The sequence below is a fragment of the Lissotriton helveticus genome, chromosome 3_1, assembly GCF_964261635.1.
Source record: "Lissotriton helveticus chromosome 3_1, aLisHel1.1, whole genome shotgun sequence".
Classification (NCBI taxonomy): Eukaryota; Metazoa; Chordata; class Amphibia; order Caudata; family Salamandridae; genus Lissotriton; species Lissotriton helveticus.
The window spans coordinates 2,032,322,822-2,032,345,788 of NC_136061.1; the positions used below are offsets into that span (position 1 = coordinate 2,032,322,822).

Sequence of the window (22,967 nt, forward strand, 5' to 3'; positions counted from 1 at the left end):
GACGGAGCGCTGAAACTTTTCAGACACTCGCCCCCCAGCCACAGATCTGGGTTGAATCCATCATCATTCTTTAGCTCACTTCGCCACCTCAGTTCAGATCCAGCTATATGCAAATCAGTGACCCTGTGCCTCATGGGAACAGTCCAGCCCAAACTGCCAAGCCAGGTCTTACCTGAACCGGAAACAAGCATCCTGGGACCTGTTTCTGGGTAACACCCTTCATCAGCCAGGCTAGCTTGAATCCAGTGGCAAAGTGAGTAAGGGACGCACGTCTGGGCATACCCTACCAACTTAGGGCGAACAAAGCAAACACAAGGAGATAATGGACGGAGCACTGAAACTGTTCAGACGCTAGTGGCTCACTATTATACACGGACCCAACTGCTTGTGTGTGGGTGAATGGGATTACCTCTGCTGAAACATGCATATCTAGAGGTGCCAGGCAGGGATGTCCTCTTTCCCCTCTATTATTTGTGCTCTCTTTAGAGCTACTGGAGTGCGCTCTCCATCATCGTCACTCTGCTTCAGCTTTACATTTTACACTTCAGCCATTGTGGTTCTCGATGTTATGGTATGTTAGGTAACTTAACATATAGTGAGCACAAATCTACCTGGCTGGGAAGGTGTAGGCTTCTTGGCCAGGTATCTAGGTCTGATACCATTCAGTGATTTATGCACTATGCAGCAGATCTTGAAAATTATTCTCCTATGCACAAAGAGCCAATGGAGCGAGCGAAAAAGGGGAGTAGAGGCCACACTAGAAGGAAAATTTTGGATGAGGTGGGTCGCTGTATTTTGGACCACTTGAAGTTTGGAAAGTAGAGACTTGTTTGTGGTGGCTAGTAGGGTGTTGCAGTAGTCTAGGCAACTGATCAGTAATGTGGGGACTTTAGTTATGCATACCAAGAGTGGGATTAAGGCAATAAATCTATGCAACAGACTCATCATATGAAAGCAGGTGCCAGTGGTAGCCACTACCTGATCTTTCATGGTAGGCATCTGATCTAGGCAAATGGCCAGGTTTTTTACTGTGACTTTAGGGCTAGGTGCTGTGCCTAATTCCACCTGCCACCAATCCGGGGACCCAAGCAGTTGGGTTCTACCAAACAGCATGATCTCCGCTTTGCTGGAATTCAGCTGCTGAAAGTTCCTGGTCATCCAAGTAGAGATGGCTTTCATCCCATCTGCAAAATGTGCTTTCATATTATGCAGATCTTTATCAATAGGGATAAGAAGTTGAGTATCATAAGCATATAAAAGAGGTGTGAAACCAAACGTTCTGATGGTATCATCGAGAGGCTACGTAGATATTAAATAGTGTGGGGCTAAGACAAGGGTAAACTTTTCACTGAGAGGAACCTCGTCCCTATCTTCGACCCATGCTCAATTTCAGTCTACCTTAACTTTATACTTCGACGCGGCCTATAGCAGCCTGACACCCACAATTGGCGCTTTGTGCTTTTTGGTGCTAGAATTACCAACAACTTCGAAAAAATCATATCTCTTACTTCCTACATTTGATTTTTGTAATTTTGGTGACTTTTCCTCATCAGAAATTACTCTATTTTCATAAATTGGGAGTTGGATTTTCATTGTGGTATGTTTTCTACTTTTGAACTTTTTTGGTACTCATAAATGCTTTACACATTTCTCTAAAATTAATTCTGCCTGTTCTGTGTTATAGATACCAAGGGATACGCTCAAGGTTAAATTATTGGGATCTAACTGCACCTGATAACGATTTTTGCCATTATTAATTGAAGAGGACCACAATCCACTGCAACTAATAATTCTCTTTCTCACATCAATAATATGCAACTGTGAAGTGCTTTCAAACCCAAGCTGAAAAGGCTCATGGTCTAGAAAAATCTCAAATAATAAGAAAAACATATTTGAACACAGAAGGGAAAACAAAATGTCCTTGGTTATTTGCACCTAGATTCCAATACATTTTCAAAACATGCTGCCTGGTCCATAGGTCTCTAAACAGCAATGGGCCCAAATACTTAGCCAATAAACTGATAAGATATGAACCAGCCAGACTCCTCCGCTCGTCCAGCAAACTCTTCCTAGCCATACGTAAAGTGCGCACAGTCAGAAACTGAGGCAGAGCTTTCTCCAAATTTGGCCCTGAAACCTGGAATGCCCTTCCCCTGCATCTTCGTGTGGAACAAAACCACAAGAGATTTCGCAAACTACTGAAAACCTGGCTCTTTCAGCTCTAACGAGTGACCACTCACAGGTTATCTGAGTATTCTGCAAATGCTGCGAGACCTACAGGCGATTTGTTAGACCTACAGGTCTAACAAATACCAAATACAAATACAATACCAATGAACATTTGGCCTAAATGTATGGCAGCTCACAATGTAGTTACCCCAAACCTGTTAGGATAAAGTTTTAAGGTATGATATTCTTGATTTTAATGTTTATCTAACAGCTGTGGGCCAGAAAGAAATGTTAGACAATACTTGGAGGCTCCAAGCAGTGTACAGACATCTGGGTTCATGGAAAATTTAAGTTTTATGTTCTGAGGAATTCATGAGAGATCCTACTCATAACGGATCACAAGACAGACCTAGAAGACTAGAATATGGCTGATGGCTGCTATCCACATAGTCGGCAGAGACCACCACCTCTGCTCTTCTGGCAAAAGACCACCCACACTTTTAGAAAAACTGGTCATGTCAGCCAGTTGGCATTATCTTTTGCTTTCCTTCTGAACAAAAATCAATTGCCTAGACGGGCATGAAGTTGTTTCTTATATTTTTTTTTTTACTGAGCGCGTTGGGCGTACTTTTGTTTTCCTATGTGTCACAACATTGCCTTTCACAGAGTATGTGGACAGGAAAAGGGAGTATTGGAAGACCCTACCTAAGTAAGGGTACCCTATGAATATTCTAAAGTCGATGGATTTGTCATAGCTGGAGAGCTGTAGGTCTGTTTCCGATAGATAGGCTGCTAAGGCTTCATCATGGGGAACCCATTAATACCCACACATCTATATGAGCAAGAGTAACTGCATGTTTGGTAGGGTGGGAGACATCCTGATTTATGGTTGTTCTCCCATCCAACCAAATTCAAAATGACCACTAAAATTGAAACTTAAAATCAAAAGGTGTTAACCACACGTTTTATCATATCAATCACTGATAAAATTCCATATCCTTAATATATCACATGGTTCTCAAACCTACAAGCAACAACGTAAGCACATTCAAAAAACTATTTCTATAACATCTAGAGAACAGTGCAAAAGACATTATAAATCTCTTGATCTCAACACTGTCACTTTCAATGTAGTGCTATCAACAGGAAGTGATTCAAGTAGAGACTAGTGGCACAATTTAGAGATTCCTGTACTGCAAAGGACAAACTGAAAGCTGTAGCACTAATGATAGTGAGCCAATAATAAAGATGACAGAACACAATGAAAAATATGTAGACAAAGTTAATTCATTGCATTAGATTGGGCAATTTGGTAGCATTAGGCCAACTGGCATAAAAAAGGAAACAATATTGAGATATAGTCAACTCTACGTAATTAGATAATTCTTATATTCTAAAATAATCCAAGCACTTTCCATCAATTTCTCAACCATGCTGCACTAATGGAATAGCAGACTGCACATACTGTGTGCTGCTCATGTTACTTTCTGGCTCCTGGTAGAAGCCGGTCTCAGTAGAAAGAGAAAGATAAGACAGAATGAAAGTGTTAGACAAGGCCCAATTTTTGACATGTTTCCAAAATGATTGCGTCTGTTTATTTTGCTTGTTTTCAAACTCTCTGCACTTTACCATTGCTAAATAGTGGCAAAGGGGCTGTGTGTTTTCTCTAAAAGTATTTTCCTGCCCTAAGTATTTGATGCCTGCACCCTGCAACTTGGGTCAAAGGACTAGGTGTAAATAGCAGTTGGTATTTGTGGATTGCTCCCAGATAGTGAGACAAAGCGGAATAGGTTCTGGCAGGATGGGCCATCTCTGATTTGATGAGAGGGAGGAGCTGTCATCTACCACATTTGCATATCACAAACCCTCCCCAGGACACACTCATAAAGGGTTTGACACTAGCTTTTTGAGTCCCCAGAGAAGCCAGAGCACATAGGGAGGAAATTCCAAATACCTCTAGGGGCGGAAACCAAAAGGAACCTTCTCCTACTTCAAAGTGGGCACCATGGGGGGCGTGGCTAACCGAGCAGCGAAATGGCCGCTCTGTGAGTGAGCTCCGCCGGCTGCACACTAAAAATCCTGACACGATCCTTCCTACGCTGTGGAGAGACCCTGACTCGCGGATGGCCGAGCGCTGAATGACCTAGGGAACACTCGGTTAAAATCCTGCGACACGCTGACACCGGGCGCACGAGTTCTGGCGCTGACGACCTGACCGGCTCTACCCGCAGACCGCTGTGGAACCTGAGGCGGAGGCTGCTGTCCACCGGACCCCGGGGATTGTTGGGCCTTCTCGCCTGAACGGTGACGGAGCTGTCGGAACCCCGGGGGCGCTTGCTGCCAGCCGCTGTGTCTCGTGGAGCTGCAGTTGCGGTGTCTGAGCCCGGCGGAGGTACTCGCCGGCTACCCTGTGCCCGCGGAGCGGCCTGACGCCGGCCCGACAGAGCGGCCACCATTTTGGTGTGGTGTTGCGGTGCGGAGAGCCGCAGCCTGAACACTCGGCTGGGTCGATAGAGAACTGCTCCTGTTCGGCGATACTCAGCGCTCCTGCGGCCCGCTCTCAACGCGGAGAACTGCTGCACCCCTGGTGAGTGGACCCTGACTGCGCACACGGGGAGGACTAGGGAGCGAAACCACGGGACACACGGGACTCAGCTGTAGCCCGTTGATGGGAGACCCGCCATTTCCCTGTCCTGAGGCCCACCTGATACCGCCGCACCCCTTCAACACCTACAACTAGTGGGGATCGCCTGCTGAGACACTCGAGAATTCCCCACTTGAGTTTAGGGGATCCTTGCTCTGGGCTGCAATATCCTTAGGGGCGGACTTAACAGCACACGAGTGTGGGTGGACATACGCAGCCTTCGTGGTGGTGGCCTCCTGGTTCCAAATGGGAGGAAATAGAGATGCGAGACAGCCCAAGCTCACTTTCGAGCAGAAACAGAAGGCCAAACAGATGCCGGCAGATCAGGAGGCAGCGACACCCCCTTCCACCAGTCCTACACCGGACATAGATTTTGGCGCCTTAATTATGGAGGTCCGATCTAGCCTCAAAAGCATCGACTCCAAGTTGGACGCAATGGCCTCACAGCTGGAAGCGGTCAAAGCTAAGGTGGACACACATGAGACACGCCTGGATAAACTCGAAAACAGACAAACGGAATGCTGCGAGTTCCAGCAACAGACTAAGCAACACATAACGAACATTGAGCGCGAACTGGAATTCCTGCGAGCCAAGGCAGATGATTTGGGGGCGCGTTCCCGCAGATCCAACATTCGAATCACAGGCATTCCGGAAACTGATAATACTGGGAAGATGGAGGTCTTTATAATGGATCTCCTGCACGAACTGTTTGACCCCGACCTTTCCCAGGTTTTCACGGTAGAGAGGGCGCACAGAACCCTTGGCAAGAAACCTCAGACGGGGGCCCCTCCTCGACCCATCTTGGCGAAATTGCTAAATTACCAGGATCGTGACCGTGTCCTACGGCTGGCTCGAGAGAAGGGCAAGATCACCCACAAAGGGAACCAGCTCTCATTTTATCCTGACTTCACCCCTATGGTTCAAGCGGCCAGGAAGGAGTTTCTGCCGGCCAAGAAACTGTTGATGCAAGCCGGAATACCGTACTCCTTACTATATACGGCCAAATTGAAAATACTGCACGAGGGAGAAGCGCACTTCTTCACGGACGCGAAATCTGCCCTGAAGTTCTCCAGACACATATGCGGAGCTAGTGCTCGCCGACAATCACCCAGACTGGAGGAAAGCGCTGACCGGATGAGCGACAATGATTGAACACATCGGACCTGGCTGGCTGAGAGCCCCCCCTACATGGGTACCTAGATGGGGGGCCCTGGCTTTGTCACGACCATTGGACACTGGCTTGGTTCGCTGACAGCAGCCTGACCTATTTTCCCTGCCCGGGGATCGACCGGGTACCGAGTGCAGTCCCGGATCTAAGACACTGCTGTTTCCCGTACTGGTACATTAATGGCACTTTCGTGAGACAGGCTATCTCTGGAGAGCTGCAAATCTCCTGGGATGTGCAGCCACCCCGAGAGATCGGGGGTGTATGCCGGGAGCACCTCGCCCCCATGGGGTATTTCCCGCTGTTCTTGGTTCTACTTCACTGGAGTGCTGGTCTAAGCACTCCAAGGGTTTTTACGCAACCTGATTGGGGGGTTGGCGTGGGTGGGGGGGGAGAGGGGGGTTGGGTGTTTGGTTATTTGTTTTGAACTGGTGCACAATAGTTCACGACTTTACTTGCATGGTGCGAGAGGGGCTGTTGGGTGTGGGGTGCGAGGACGCTCAGAAAATGTTGGGGTTGGTGGCGGGGTGCATTCAGTCACTTCGACCCAAATGCTGGAATGGGGGGGTTAAGCTATGGACCTGGAACATTAGAGGGCTTGGAGACTACAAGAAAGCTAAGCTGATGCATGGTGTACTGTCCAGGCACAATGTAGACGTATGCTTCCTGCAAGAAACTCATATTAACGCGACTCCGTCGCCCAGGTTGAAACACACTAGGTGGTCACAGGTGTATTCCGCCATTTATTCCAATTATGCTAGGGGGGTGGCTGTTCTTATGCGTAGAGGGCTAGATTGGAAAGAACATAAATGCGTGCTTGATACTGAGGGCCGCTTTGTCATTTTGCATGGTTCGCTGCAGGGCAAACCTCTGGTTCTGGCTGCTATATATGGTCCGAATGTGGATGACCCGGACTTTTTTCGCGAGGTCTGGGCACAAATTACTCTGTTAAACTGCAGCTCGATTGTGATTGGGGGGGATTTTAATGTTGTGTTAAATGATGAGCTAGACAGGCAGGGTGTGGCCAGGCCCACACACGTCAAAGCGAGACAGGCTATACTTGATGTGATGGAGGAGGGATTGCTGTCCGATGTGTGGAGAGCTAGACACCCTGGGGAGAGACTGGGTACCTGCATCACATGCCATCATGCGGCTTGGTCTAGGTTGGACTTTTGGTTGGTGACACCTGAGGTGGCGACATGGGTAGAGAGGGCCGACGTCCAAGCTAGGTCGCTGTCTGATCATGCCCCCTGTGCACTGGAGCTGAATATTCCTGGTAGCACTGCAAGGGCGTTCTCTTGGCGCTTGCCCCCACATGCCCTCACAGACCAGGTGTTCACTGAAGGCATACGTACTGACATTGAGGACTACTTCAAGGATAATGAGGGGTCGGCCTCCACGGAGGCTATTGTATGGGACGCCTTTAAGGCGGTAATACGAGGACAGTGCATAGCCAGACAAGCAGGAGTACTACATGATATTCGACGTTCTCTGTCGAGGTTAGAACAGGAGCTGAGGGAGTTGGACCTGGCCTTCTGCCGAGACCCGCAATTAGAGCTAGCCAGTAGCATCAAAGCCAAACTGCTCGTATTCAATGAGGAGGCGCAGCGAGAAGTACAATTTCTGGGTAAACAGGCTGAAGCGCGTAGGTACGGGGAAGAAGACAGACCGAGCAGGACCCTGGCCAGGTTAATCGCCCCTAGGTCACAAACACACCACATACACACTATTCATGACAGCGCAGGCACTCTGGTGGTGGGTCAAGAGGCAGTCTTGAAAGCCTTCACTGATTTTTATTCATCCCTCTACAAGGCTAAACAGACGGACATCCCTGATTCCCTAGATAGCTTCCTTGATTCTGTTGCCCTGGTCTGGTTCAATGACAATCACAGGAAATACATGGACCTCCCCGTTACTGCACAAGATATAGCTCAGGTTATTAGGAGCATGCCATCGAACAAGGCGCCTGGCCCGGATGGGCTTACGACTTCCTTCTACAAGACTTATGTGGAGGAACTGGCCCCGAAACTACACTCGCTGTTTGCAGAGGCACTTGAGCTGAATTCACTTCCTGACTCGATGCGCGAAGCCCTAATAATTACGCTCCTGAAACCCGACAAAGACAGCATGGCACTTGACTCTTATCGTCCCCTCTCCCTTATTAACGTAGACGCCAAGATTTTTGCTACAGTCATTGCAGACAAGCTACAACCATTGTTACCCATGATAGCTCTCCCTGACCAGTCCGGGTTTATCCCAGGCCGTGCGACTTCCCACAACCTCAGAACTCTTTTCTCCATATTACACTATCTACACCCATCTGTTCAGGCTGCGGTGGTGTTCCTAGACGCCACCAAAGCGTTTGACTCCTTGGAATGGCCCTACTTGTTCAAAATCTTAGGGAGGATGGGGTTTAGTCTCAACTTCATCACACTCATAAAACTGCTGTATGATGCACCCAGAGCGCGGGTGAATGTGAATGGCTTGGTGTCCGAGCCCTTTAACATCTCTAGAGGGACCAGACAGGGGTGCCCCCTGTCTCCTCTCCTTTTCGCCATTGCCATGGAGCCGCTAGCGGCCAGGGTTCATCAACATCATACGGCGAGGGGGATAGGATTCAGCTCCCGGAGTCTGCTGATCTCCTTATATGCGGACGATGTCACTCTCTACATTAAAGATCCCTCTGAAAATATGAACCCACTGCTCCGAGAATTCGTGAGATTCGAGGGCCTGGCTGGAATATCGATCAACTGGTCAAAATCTGTAGCATTCCCCCTAACTGACGCGACTACACAGCCTCCCTCGGAATATCCCCTGAGGTGGGAAACTGAGGCGGTGAAATACCTGGGCATCTGGGTGAGTCGGGATATGCAGGAAATATGGTCCCTGAATTTCGGGAGAGCGGTGGACTGGCTTGAAAGCAAAGTAGGGATCTGGAACAGGCTTCCCCTCTCCCTGGTTGCACGGATAGCATTGGTGAAAATGGTAGTACTCCCCAAATTTCTGTATTTATTTGTGAATGTTCCCATACCAATGACGGCGCACTTCCACGCACGCGTGAGGTCGCTACTTCTGAAACTGGTGTGGTCCGGTGGCCAGGCTAGATCTTCTTGGGCCCTATTGACCCTCCCGCTCAGGCAGGGAGGCCTTGGAGCGCCGGATTTCAAATTGTATTCCCTATGCGCACAGGCGCAGTTCCTGCATTTCTGGGTCTTCCCCACCCCATACCAGCCACACGTGGCGGTGGAACTAGCCGCTGTCGCCCCATCGCCTCTACAGGTGGCGCTATACGGCGGGGTCACGCGCCCATCGAAAGACATTGACACGGTGGAAATGATCCGCTGGTCTTGGCGTGAACTGAGGATCCGGGCGAAACTCCTGTTACTCTACGCGCCATCAATCCCACTACGTGGTAACCCGATGCTACCGTGCCTCTGCACCAGGGGTGACACCATTCTGCTTCGAGGGAAACGCATACTGACGTTTGCGGATCTCTATCCCGACGGGAAATTCGCTGAGGTACCAGTGCGACCTGACTCCTTCTCGGACGCACTGCTGCACCACTCCCTCCGGGAGTCCTGTAAAAAGTTGTGGCCTCAATTCCCTGAGGAGCCGCCACGCCTAGACGCACTCCATAATTTGCTGTCACGACCGTCTTCCGCGAAGCTGGTCTCTAGACTATATAATTGCATGCAGGAACAGGCCCAGATCACAGAGTCAGCGGCCAAACAGGCTTGGTCTGCCGACCTGGATGACCCCCTCACTGACGACACATGGGACTACTGCTGTGCACAACTCTCGGCACTGTCACCGAATTATAGGTTGAGACTGGTCCACTTTAAATTCCTGCACAGGTACTACCGCACACCGGCACTGTTACACCGCATGGGCATCAGAGAAGATGCTTCATGCTGGAAATGTGGTGGGGCGGATGCATCCTTCTTGCATGTGGCGTGGACCTGCCCTAAGTTACATGAATATTGGTCGGCCATCTTCACTGCAATTAACCAAATGCTGCGCAGGTCAGACGAGCCCACCCCGCTCGTGGGCCTGTTAGGTTATGTGAGGGACACTGAGCCTTGTGACCGGAAGCTGCACGCGATATTGCTCCTTTATGCGAAACGCCAGGTGGCAATAAACTGGGGCCGCAGGACTCTACCTGCATTCGCGGCGTGGATTAAAGACGTGACTTATGGTCAAACACAACTCACGCACTACTGGGAGTCGATGCCCACTGCCACCAGGCCCAATGACATTTGGGAGCCATTCCTCCAGTGGGCCAGGGAGAAAACAGGCTCTGCTACCTCCGAAGATTTCCCTGACGTGGGCGTCTCTGATGACATGGGTTGAGATCCCTGGATTACATGCACGTTACTTATGGCGGGTTGAGAACTGCCAAAGAGACTGCTCCTCTGGCCTGCGAAACACCCTCCCCATACCCTAGTTCTGCTTCACCTAGCGCCTGCCAGACCTATCGTTATGCCCCATTCACTGATCGTACGACACACTAGCTGGTCTGTCCCCCCCCCACCACCTTCCGGGAGATTCCTGGAATGCCCCTGTCACTGACCCTGCCACATGCTTACATCTTACACCAGCTGTCTGCACCTCGCGCGCACGGCCCCGAGATTGCCATTTCAGACATGTAGATCATGCTCTGCTAAGCACCACGAAGTTCTTTGTTACCCTCAAACTGTTGTGAGGGGTTGGGAGTAAAGGTGCCGCAGATTTGTCTATGCTGAACTGATGTTTTGATAAGCCATGACCACCGTGCTCGTCAATATGACGGTGCGATGTCTAGTACATGTGAGATTTTGACTATTTGCGACACCAACTACAAAAAATGTAAGATTATGTGCTTTGCTTCTGTTGCACTGTATGTTTAATTACCTTTAACAACGTTTACAGGAACTGCCAGTTACGAACCCACCGGATATGCTGGAAATTCCCTCACGGGAGACCTGTTATTGTTTGACACTTGCACGTATCGCGGCCTACCTCCGGGTTGTTGGCATGACGCAGTGTAACACTTGTTTAAAACCAATAAATGTCTTACACCAAAAAAAAAAAAAAAAAAAAGTGGGCACCATGTATTACTAATGGAGCCACAGACCCAACTCTTCAGTACACATCTGGACCTGTGGAAAATTCAGAAGGACTGCTGAGATGCTCTGCACGAAGGACTGCTATGCTTCAGCACTGCTGCCTGAATGAGAAGGAGTGGCCTGCATCTTGAAGGAAGTACTCTCAGAGGGACTTCAAGGGTTAGTTGCCTGGCCTCCTGATCAGAGCCGTAGAGGCAGAAAAGGTTCCAACCACCTTGAACCCTTCAACTGGATTCTGCCTGTTGTGAGTCTTGCCCCAAAGTGGTGCCACCCCAGTCCTGGAATCTTGGAAGTGGGCCTGAAGATGCTCTTCTAGCCCGGATGTTGTCCTATGAGCATAAGGGTCGTAGTGTGATGCTTCTCCTCAGAGCTGTATAGAAACCGCCAATGTGCAACGCATCCCAGATGCAGTACCTGGCATCGCAGCCTGCAGCTTCCTGACAACCGGAGCTGCACGACGCACCCTCGAAGCAGGCTTTCTTATAACAAACTCCTCATCGATGGCTTCCTTGACGATGAGGCAGTGCTTCGAATTGCAATCCGCATCTTCCTTGGAACAGCCACTGCGTGACCCATCCTCAATGCAGAACTTCGCATCACAAGCCCTTCATCGACGGTATCCTCAATGATGTCAAAAGAATCTGAATTGCAAAACAGCAACTTACCCGGACAGACTCTGCGCGACGCATTCTCAACACGGGATCCAGCAAAGCACCACAAACCAGGCTTTATGGTACTTCATTCAACGGGCATAACTTGGTCCCTGTATTCGGCCTATCTCCATTGCAGTCTGCCTGAACTTGTGACTTTGTCCCGGTCCAGTAAAATCAGTTAACCACAGTTCGTTAGTCATGGGATGACAACAAACCAGTTAAAACTAAACGGCGACAAGACGGAAATACTGATTTTGGGAAAAGATCAAGAACTCTGGAATCCCGTACATTGGCCGGATCAGATGGGCGTTTTTCCTACCCCGTTGTCCCACGCTCGTAATCTGGGCTTTATACTGGACAACGCCTTATCCATGAACAAACAAGCCAGTAAAGTAACCGGCCTTTGTCTCACCATAGCTAAATGGCTGAGGAAGATCCTGTGGATGTTGCCAGTGTCAACGCAAAAGACCGTAGTCAATGCCCTTATTACATCAAGGCTTGACTACGGCAACATTCTCTATTTGGGCGCAAACAAATCTGTGATCGGACGATTACAGGTAGCGCAAAACGCTGCGGTCAGACTCCTCTGCAATATCCCGAAGAACGCTGGAATCTCGAACCATCGTCGGAATCTTCATTGGCTCAGGATCGAGAGCAGAATCCGTTTCAAGGCCCTGAACTACATGTTCCGAATAAAAGCAGGAACAGCACCAAACTACCTCCAATCTCTTGCCTGCCTCTATACGCCCAAGAGAAACCTCCGGTCACAGACAGCAGCCTGTTTTTGCATACCAAGGTTTAAACGAGCAAGAACAGGAGGCAGATCTTTTACCTATCTGGGGCCCTCCCTTTGGAACACGCTCCCCCCCTGTATCCGGAAGGAAGAAAACTACTGTAGGTTCAGAAAGCTCGTAAAGACCTGGCTGTATGAACAATAACCACTTAACAGTCACCTCCGCTTCTCTGCCCTCTTTCTAGCTGTGTCTAGGCGCCGGGAAACCCTTTTTGGGTAGCTGTTGCGCCCTATAAATTGATAAAATAAATAAAATAAATAAATGGTATATAAGTGTGATTTTTAAAGTACATGATTTATTTTCCTTTATTAAATCTGGGTCTCCTCTTGATCCTTTGCCTATTAACATCCTTTGTCAGCTCTCTGCCACATCTAAAGGCATCCTTATCGACCTTCTTAACGCCTCTATGCGGGAGGCCTTGGTACCCTCCCCCCCCGAGTGGAAGCGCGCCATGGTCATCCCTTCGTTGAAAAAGGCCGGAGCAGATCCTTCTGTACTATCTAACTTTAGACCTATATCTCTGCTTCCGGCTTTCTCCAAAATTTGGGAGAAACATATCAATACTCAACTGACACAACACATAGATAAAGTTGGCTTTCTTCATTATTCACAATCCGGGTTCAGAGCCAACTTTTCAACTGAAACCGCTCTGCTTAGGGTTACTGAGAAACTGCGCCAGCATTTAGATCAAGGGGAAACTGCGGCACTCATTCTATTAGATTTGAGTGCATAACATCTTGCTTAACGCCCTTAGGTCTCTTGGGCTGGATGGCACTGCCCTATCCTGGTTTGCTTCTTTCCTTGACGTCTTTTCTGCTAAGGCATCATCTAAGATCTGCGTATCAGCACCTGGAGTCCCACAGGGATCCAATTTAAGCCCCCTGCTCTTCAACATCTATGTCAGACCTCTGGCAGAGATTGTGGAAGAGGCGGGTCTTTCCCTATATTCGTATGCGGATGATACTCAGATTGTCTTCTCGCTTTCCACCACTAAAGACGCCACAACATCTGCCCTTCAGTGCGGCCTACGGCAAGTGACAGAGTGGATGCGCCTTAACTTTTTGAAGTTAAATGGGGATAAGACTGAGGTCCTTATCCTGGACAAGCACAGGGACCTATGGGGCCCTCACCATTGGCCTCAGGAAATGGGTTCCTTTCCCCTACCTATCACCCATGTCCGTAATCTGGGCATCATTATTGATGATAGTCACTCTATGAGACAACAGGTGGCGAGTGTTGCTGCCATCTGTTTTACGATCTTGAGGTGGCTTTGTAAGATCATTTGGATGCTCCCTGCCTCAACACAATGCACAGTAATCCAGGCACTCATCACCTCTCGCCTCGATTACCGCAATGCTCTCTATCTCGGTAGCTGCCAAACGGTACTGAGAAAGCTACAGGTAGTTCAGAACTCTGCAGTACGCCTTCTTTGTCAAGTTCCTAGACAGGCTTCCATCTCGCCGTATTTACGTGACCTTCACTGGCTTCGAATTGACCAAAGATTTAAATTTAAAACCCTGTGTTACATCTTTAAAATAAAACAAGGTGTGGCACCAGCGTATCTGCGAGAGCTCATCCATCTTTACATTCCTTCGCGTCCCCTGCGCTCTACAGCCCATGGAGACTTCGTGATTCCCAGATTTAAACTTGCAAGAATGGGAGGCCGTTCCTTTTCTTGTCTTGGCCCCAAAATCTGGAATTCTCTTCCGGTGTCCTTGAAGAATGACCCGTCCTATCTCAGCTTTAGAAGAAATCTTAAAACTTGGCTCTTTTAGTAGCAAATGGTTCTTGAATGCTCCTTTTCTAGCAATTTGTGTGCTAGGCACCGGGAAACCCTTTTTGGGTAGCTGCGCACGTTACAAAACTAATTTAATAATAATAATAATAATCACTTATTGGTGGAGTAATATTCTTCATTCTTGGTACCAGTATCTGGAGTGTGCATTTAAAATTCAAATTAAACATCAAAGTAAATACAGAAAGTAAATCAATCACTTAAATTTTACAAACAACAAAATAAATGTAACAACTAGAATCTTGCTTTAGACTTCCAATTGATTTGAGCAATGTGACTGCGCTCGGCATTTACTGTGCAGTCCACATAGGAGGTAGTCCTTTAAATGGTGTGACTTGGAGGACAATTCTGTTATCCATCTCTGAGGTATGTGTCCAAAAAGTAATTTATTGTATTCAAGATTGGATGGCTCCTCCAAAAGAAAATGTTGATGTACTTCGGCCCATGGCCTCATCAGGAGAAGAAGGAAGTGACTTAATCTCCTGATAGTGTGGTTGGCTATCGGTGTTTAGATGACCAGGTGTGCAGGGTACAACGGCGATCAAGGTCGCAGTCTGGAACGGGAAAAGCCTTCCTCCGCTACATATCTGCCCAGCAGACTCGTGAGGAAATGAGAGCAATTAGGTTGCACTGAAAAGCAACAAAAACGGTACAGGATACTATTTCATTGAGGTGTTCGGGTCCGATGTTGTTGAGGGATTTGTAGGCGTGGGTTAGGAGTTTGAAGGTGACCCTTTTCTTGACGGGGAGCCAGTGGAAGCCTCGTAGGTGTTGGGTCATGTGCTCGTGATGCATTGTCCCGAGTATGAGTCTGGCCACGCGTTCTGGATGGTTTGGGGTTTCTGTAGAAGAGTTCTGTTGATACCGGCGTAGTCCAGTCTGCTTGTTATGAGTGCGTGGGTGACGGTCCTTCTGCAGTCTGGGGGGATCCATTTGAAGGTCTTACGGAGGATGCGAAGGCAGTTGAAGCTAGTGGAAGTGACGGCGATGATCTGATGGTTCATGGAGAGGGAGGAGTAAAGGATGATGCCGTGGTTCCAATCATGATCTGTAGAGGTGGGTGGGCTCCCGAGGGCGGTGGGCCACCAGGTGTTGTCCTAGGTGGAGGTGCATGGTCCGAGGATGAGGACCTTTGTCTTCTCCGAGTAAAGCTTCGAGCAGCTGTCTTTCATCCAGGCTGCCACGTACTTCATTCCTTCTTGGAATCAGAGTCTGGTGTCTTCGGGATTCTTCATGAGTGAGAGGATGAGCTGGGTGTCGTCGGCGAGGAAAACAATGCTGAGCCCATGCTGCCTGATGATGAATGACGGCGAGGGGGGCCATGTAAATGTTGAAGAGAGTGGGGCTGATTGATGATCCGTGGGGTACTCTGCAGTTGATTTCCGTGGGTTCGGAGAGGAAGGGAGGGAGACGAATCCTCTGGGTTCTGCCAGCGAGGAAGAATTGGATCCAGTCAAGGGCGGCTCCTTGTATCCCCGCATCATGACATCTGGCTGCAAGCGTACGATGTGAAACTGCGTCGAAGGCTGCAGGGAGGTCTAGAAGGTTGAGGGACGCGGTGTGTCCCTGATCTAGCAGCATGCAGATGTCATCAGTAGCGGCGAGGAGGGCTGTTGGAACTGGCCCTTCTTGCAGGGTCATCCTAAAAACTTTTTGCTTCTTCCTCCCTTATTTTTCCTGACCCGTGGCTGTTGGCAATAGGACTCTGCGCACTTTACCACTGCTGATCAGTGCTAAAGTGCATATGCTCTCTATGTAAAGTGTTATTCTAATTGGATATACATGTTTGGCATATTTGTATCACCATGAAGTCCCTAGTAAAGTGCACTGGGTGTGCCAGGGCTGGTGATGACAAATGCTACTAGTGGGCCTGCAGCACTGATTGTGCCACCCACAGGAGTAGCTCTAAAATGGTGTCTCAGGCCTGCCACTGCAGTGCCTATGGGCAGTTTAGTACTGCCATGTCCTCCTGGCCAGTGTCTCCACTGACCAGGCCTAACCCTTCCCTTTTTGTGCACATCAGCCACCCCTATGGAAGGCCCAAGGTAACCCCCCTGGGTAGGGTGCAGTGTATGTGAAAGGTAGAGCATGTACTGGTGCAGGTAACATGTTCTGATAGTGAATGGCAGCCATTTTCGTTTTCACTACTGTAAGGCTATCTTGCTCCATAGGTTTACATGGGGGATGCTGGCTACAGTGGTTAACAGCATTTCTTCCCATAGGAACAAGATAGGACATAAGTATCTAGTATCCCTGAACTCAGAATTTAATAACACATCTTTTGGGAAAGGTTGTTTTTAAATCCTGTATTTGAGAACAGCACTTTTAGAAAGTTGCTGTTCTCTTGTCTGACCCTTCTGTGTGCCTGGGCCTGTTTGTGTATTGACTGTCTGGTTTGAGAGTGACAGGGGCTGGGGAATTCCCCAGGAGGGAATTCCCCTGGATGAGTCAGCAGTAGGCTGAATGACTGCATTTGCAACTGGAGTAGTGGGAGGAGTTAGCACCTGGGCTGAATAGGGCTGTGCCTGCCTTCCACAATGCTGGCTCCACCCCCCTGCTGGGCGGCTGAGGACCCTGCCCTCACTCTGAAAGGAAATATGCAGCCAGCAAAACAAAGTGCTCAGGATCCACCCAGAACTGGTTCAGACCGGGCTCAGGGCCCACATGCACCAAGAGAACAAAGACTTTAGGGGTATAAGTACAGGACCCCTGACAACAGAAAATTAGATCATCCTGGAAATCAAGAAGGAACCTCTGCCAAGGAGAAAGCTGAAACTGAAGAAGGAAGATTGTCCTGCTGTTGCTCTGCTGGACTGACCTGTTGCTTTGCTGCCAAGGAGAGGGGAAGGACTTTGCTGCTGAGCTGTGTCCCCTGTCTTGAAGGAATCTCCAAGGGCCTGAGAAGAGCTGGCTCCCTGTTTTGAAGTCCCAGGAACAAAAGGACTTCACCCCCAGCTTCCCTGAACTCTGCTGAGAGAGTTCTGTCCTTCCTAGAGTGCTTGATCCAGTTGTGGGGCCTCTGGAAGTTGTACCTGAGCTGGGAAGCTTGAAACTAAGCTTGAGTGACTTTTGAAACTGAAAAGTGTCGCATCGCTTGCTTGCGGAGCGCATCCCCGACAGTGCGAGAAGTTTCCCGCCGCTACGGAGGTCGAGATCGTCGCAGCGCCTGACGCCGCTGCCAGAGCCGTCGCATCCTTCGTTTGCGGGACGCACCAGACCGGTGCGGGAGAATCGAACAACGCTGCGAGTATCGTCGCAGAGCCTGTCATCGCTGGGTGAGAACGCCGCACCGCTTGCTTGCGGACCGCATCACGTCGCTGCGAGCATCGTCGCAGAATCAACGCATCGAGGAGCTGCGAGAGAGAGGATCCCCGCTGGACCGCGCATCGTCGCCCCGGAGATCGTCGCAGCCCCTACGAGATCGTCGCATCGTGCCTTTGCGAGAACAGACTTCCTACGGAACCTACGCACCGGAATCCATACAAGTGGCCTTCCTCCCCATACAGACCGGATTCGTCGCAACACGCCCGCTGCTGCAGCGGGGCTGTCGCATCGCCTCCCCAGGGTCTCAGGAGCAATGCATCGCTTGTTTTCCACCGCACCAGCTTCTGCTTTTGGAACTTTGTTGCAACTAAAGGTACTGTGAGTAAACGTGACGCAACTGTGAACTTTTCACGCATCAGTAGAGAATTCTATTGCAACGTAGAGAATTCTAACGCAACCTTAAGAACTCTTTTTGAAACCATATTCTTGAACTGTGTATGTTGGATTTTTGTCGTTTTGGTCTTGTGTAGTTTAGATTAAAAATACCTTTATTTTTCTAAACTGTTGTGGAGTCAGTTTGTGGTGTTTTCACTGTGTTACTGTGAGTGTGGGTACAAATACTTTACACATTGCCTCTGGTTAGCCTAGACTGCTCGTGCCAAGCTACCTAGAGGGTGAGCAGGGGTTATCTCAGAGGGTTATCTCCTTGCCCTGACTAGAAGCAAGGGTCCCTATTTGGACAGTGGTACCTACCTCTGCCAACTAGAGACCCCCAGTTCTAACATTGGTGGTCAGGCGGTGGGATTTGAACTTGTATTTGTACTAGACCCACAGTGATTAGTGTACATCACTAGTGAGTGCAGACCACTACGCCACCGCATACCACGGTTAAGTTTTTTATTTTTGGTTCTATTTTTGATCATAACCCTGAAGGAATCCAAGCGTCATGTCTCTGAATGGTAAACCAGCAAGTGATGTTGCAGAACTGGAGTTTGATATTGAAATGTTAAGTGATTACAAAGTAGGTCAACTCAGGCAGTTCTGCAGGAACTTTGGATACCCCATGAAGCGCCGCTCCAAGAGGGAGGAGCTACAAAAGGCCTTAAGGGCCTGGTGGGAGACCAAAGAGGCTGGGGAGACAGATGATGCAGAAGTGGATGAGGATGCACAAAGGGATGGTTTCAGGCCACAGGATCTGCCTGTGTCCAGAGCAGCCTCAAGGGCTGGCAGCAACCATTCAGCTGAAAGTTTTTCCCCAGAGGAGTTGGAGGAAAACCAAAGGGCTAGAGATCATAAGTTAGAAATGTTGAGGCTTGAAATGGAGCTGAAGCGATTGGAAATGGATAAAGAGAGAGAATGGGCGGCGGAGGAGAGCAAAAATGCCCGTGCCCTGGAAGAATTGAAATTGACCTTGGCCCATGAATTAAGAATGAGGAAGCTTGAGTTGGAGCTCAAGAGGCGTGAGGCCATGAGGGTCTCAGCTGAAGAAGAAACATGGGTAGCTCAAGAGGTGAGCTTTGCTGAGTTGGAGGTGGAGTCCAGCTCAGATGGTGGCAGCATGATTATGATATCTAGTGTGGAAAGAAAGGTACAAACACCCAGAGATGTGGCGTCTGACTTGAGGGAGGGGGTCGACATACACCAGGGGGTTCAGTTTTATGATGTAGTTCCAGTGGAGTGCAGTGTCCCTGAAGTAGATTGGGGGACTGGCACAGGGGACCATATTCCTAGTGGTGGGAGGGACACTCTACTGACTCTAGATGAGAGGTACAGGGAGAGGGGTTCCCCCATGGTAGAAACCTTGGTGTGTGTGTGTGAAGACCAGCCAGAAGAGTGTGGGTTGTGTGACAGAGACAGTCAGATACTGTCTTGCCAGTCTCAGGAGAGTGGTGTGGGGTACTTGCGTGAGGCACTGGAGGGTGAGGCAAAGGGTAGCTTGGTTAACAACTGTGGGGGGCTGTGTGATTCATTTGTTGGAGAGCATATTTTAAGTCCCTGTTTTCCAGAGTTATGCCAACACCCGGTGGAGTGTGAGTTCTCTGATCCCAGAGAGCTTGCGTTGGAGGCAGACCTCTTGGTGGATTCCAGAGAGTCTGAGGAGGCATTGGGGAGTGATCCCAAAAGGAGTGGCTCAGATATCTTCCAGACCTGTGAGGTGGAAGAGGTTCAGTGTAGCCCAGTTAGGTCCCAGTGTAGTGGGAGGGGTGTAGGGGCTCATGTCCGGTCTCAGTGGAGAAGGAATGAGTGTGGGACGGTGTGTCTCATGGTGCCCGAAACCCAGTCTCAGGGCCTGGAGGGTTCCTTAAGGGAACATCAGGTTGGGGACCTAGACTGTACTTGTAGGCCATTTGAGGAGGATCTCCTAGTGTCTGGTGAACGGGGAGTGCCTGTAACCAGGCCTCCGTCAGTTCTGGTGTCTGGCAGTGCCACTCCATTTGGGAGGGTACAGAAGTCCAGACTGAGGGGTGAGAGGGGGAAGGAGTCCCCAGTGGGAGAACCAGTGGGTCAGGGACCAGTCAGAAGGGCTGAGTCCCCAGTGAGTGACCATTGTGACACCACTCCTGTCCTGGGAGATCTTCGCGCACTGTCAGGTGGACAGGGGTCGGGAGATCTGCGCCAGGCAGACTGTCACAGGACACATGAGTTGTGTGTCACCCTCAAGGGGGTACTATGTGAGTCCCCAGAAGTCCTGGCGTGCCAGGCAAATGCACAACCGCAGGTTTTGGTCCCTGGGTTGGGACACCAGGTTCAGGATTTGCCTGACCTGGAAGGAAGGACATCTGTAACTAGTGTCCTGACCAATATGGTTCCCAGGGGTACCCCTCCAGTAGGGAGGGTGAAGCGCTCTGGAAGGGGGTGCAGAGGGAGGGAGTCCTCGCCTCTGACCCCGGTACAACCTGAGGGGTTAAACCCTAGGTTGGGAGACCAGTTGCTGGAGGGAGGTCCTGAACTGGTAGGAAAGTTGTGTTCTTGGTTGTCTTGGTGGACAGGGTTGCCCCTGGAAGGAGGGCAGGAGTCTCACCCTGGGGGTGGACTGGGCCACACCGTTGTGTTGGCCAGGTGGGTACTGTCTACCAGTATAGGCACCTCAGTGAGTGAAGTCCTGGTGCGCCAGGCAAGTGTTCCACTGCAGGGGTTAGTCCCTGGGTGGGGAAGCCAGGTTCAGGTGCTGTCTGACCTGGAGGCTTTGGAGCCTAGGTTTGAGGGCCAGGTCTGGGGTGTCCCCCCTGACCTGGAATACCAGTTGCAGGATAGCACCCCTGACCTGGTGGGTGAATGGTGCAGGATACCTGCCACAGGTGTCCTGACTATTCTAGAAGGGGGTACCGCTCCAGGTTGGAGGGTACAGAGCCCCAAGGAAGAGGAGGGCCGGGTGTGGGGAAGCCCACCCCAGCCTCCTGTCCAGCCACCGGATACTGGTCCGGGACTGGTGGGTCAGTGCCAGAGTGTCAGACCTGACCTGACAAGAGAGGGAGTGGACAAAAGGTGCCAAGCACCTGGGGCTACTGCCCCCCACCCTCACACGCCACAGAGGTTTGAGCGCCCTGAGAGGCATGAGGCCTGGGTCTCATCCCTGATCACTGTTGGTGGTCACTGTGGCTTGCTGTCCGTCTGTTGGGACACACCTGTGAGGACATTAAGGTTAGGTGCTGCACAGGTGGTGTCCACAGGTGAGGAGAAGGGTTCCACATGGATTGGCATGGTGGACCCTGAGAGTATGGATAGAGTGATCCAACTGGGTTTAGGACGGCGTAGAACAGGACTGCCCTGCTGTGTGGGCCAGTTTCCGTGTTCTATCGCCTTAAGCAGGGAATCCCATCGAGGTATCGTTTGGTCTACCCTGGTTTTAGGCTGGAAGGGGGTTGTGTTGGAACTGGCCCTTCTTGCAGGGTCATCCTCAAACTTTTTGCTTCTTCCTCCCTTATTTTTCCTGACCCTTGGCTGTTGGCAATAGGACTCTGCGCACTTTACCACTGCTGATCAGTGCTAAAGTGCATATGCTCTCTATGTAAAGTGTTATTCTAATTGGATATACATGTTTGGCATATTTGTATCACCATGAAGTCCCTAGTAAAGTGCACTGGGTGTGCCAGGGCTGGTGATGACAAATGCTACTAGTGGGCCTGCAGCACTGATTGTGACACCCACAGGAGTAGCTCTAAAATGGTGTCTCAGGCCTGCCACTGCAGTGCCTATGGGCAGTTTAGAACTGCCATGTCCTCCTGGCCAGTGTCCCCACTGACCAGGCCTAACCCTTCCCTTTTTGTGCACATCAGCCACCCCTATGGAAGGCCCAAGGTAACCCCCCTGGGCAGGGTGCAGTGTATGTGAAAGGTAGAGCATGTACTGGTGCAGGTAACATGTTCTGATAGTGAATGGCAGCCATGTTCGTTTTCACTACTGTAAGGCTATCTTGTTCCTTAGGTTAACATGGGGGATGCTGGCTACAGTGGTTAACAGCATTTCTTCCCATAGGAACAAGATAGGACATAAGTATCTAGTATCCCTGAACTCAGAATTTAATAACACATCTTTTGGGAAAGGTTGTTTTTAAATCCTGTATTTGAGAACAGCACTTTTAGAAAGTTGCTGTTCTCTTGTCTGACCCTTCAGTGTGCCTGGGCCTGTTTGTGTATTGACTGTCTGGTTTGAGAGTGACAGGGGCTGGGGAATTCCCCAGGAGGGAATTCCCCTGGATGAGTCAGCAGTAGGCTGAATGACTGCATTTGCAACTGGAGTAGTGGGAGGAGTTAGCACCTGGGCTGAATAGGGCTGTGCCTGCCTTCCACAATGCTGGCTCCACCCCCCTGCTGGGCGGCTGAGGACCCTGCCCTCACTCTGAAAGGAAATATGCAGCCAGCAAAACAAAGTGCTCAGGATCCACCCAGAACTGGTTCAGACCGGGCTCAGGGCCCACATGCACCAAGAGAACAAAGACTTTAGGGGTATAAGTACAGGAGCCCTGACAACAGAAAATTAGATCATCCTGGAAATCAAGAAGGAACCTCTGCCAAGGAGAAAGCTGAAACTGAAGAAGGAAGATTGTCCTGCTGTTGCTCTGCTGGACTGACCTGTTGCTTTGCTGCCAAGGAGAGGGGAAGGACTTTGCTGCTGAGCTGTGTCCCCTGTCTTGAAGGAATCTCCAAGGGCCTGAGAAGAGCTGGCTCCCTGTTTTGAAGTCCCAGGAACAAAAGGACTTCACCCCCAGCTTCCCTGAACTCTGCTGAGAGAGTTCTGTCCTTCCTAGAGTGCTTGATCCAGTTGTGGGGCCTCTGGAAGTTGTACCTGAGCTGGGAAGCTTGAAACTAAGCTTGAGTGACTTTTGAAACTGAAAAGTGTCGCATCGCTTGCTTGCGGAGCGCATCCCCGACAGTGCG

The 22,967-nt window shown here is 50.0% G+C and overlaps 1 protein-coding gene across 1 annotated transcript in view; it reads right to left on the reverse strand.

Annotated features, from left to right (window-relative positions):
* Positions 1-22,967, reverse strand: part of SV2B (synaptic vesicle glycoprotein 2B) — a 624,280-nt gene that overhangs the window by 198,403 nt on the left and 402,910 nt on the right. The gene's annotated exons all lie outside the window — the stretch shown is intronic.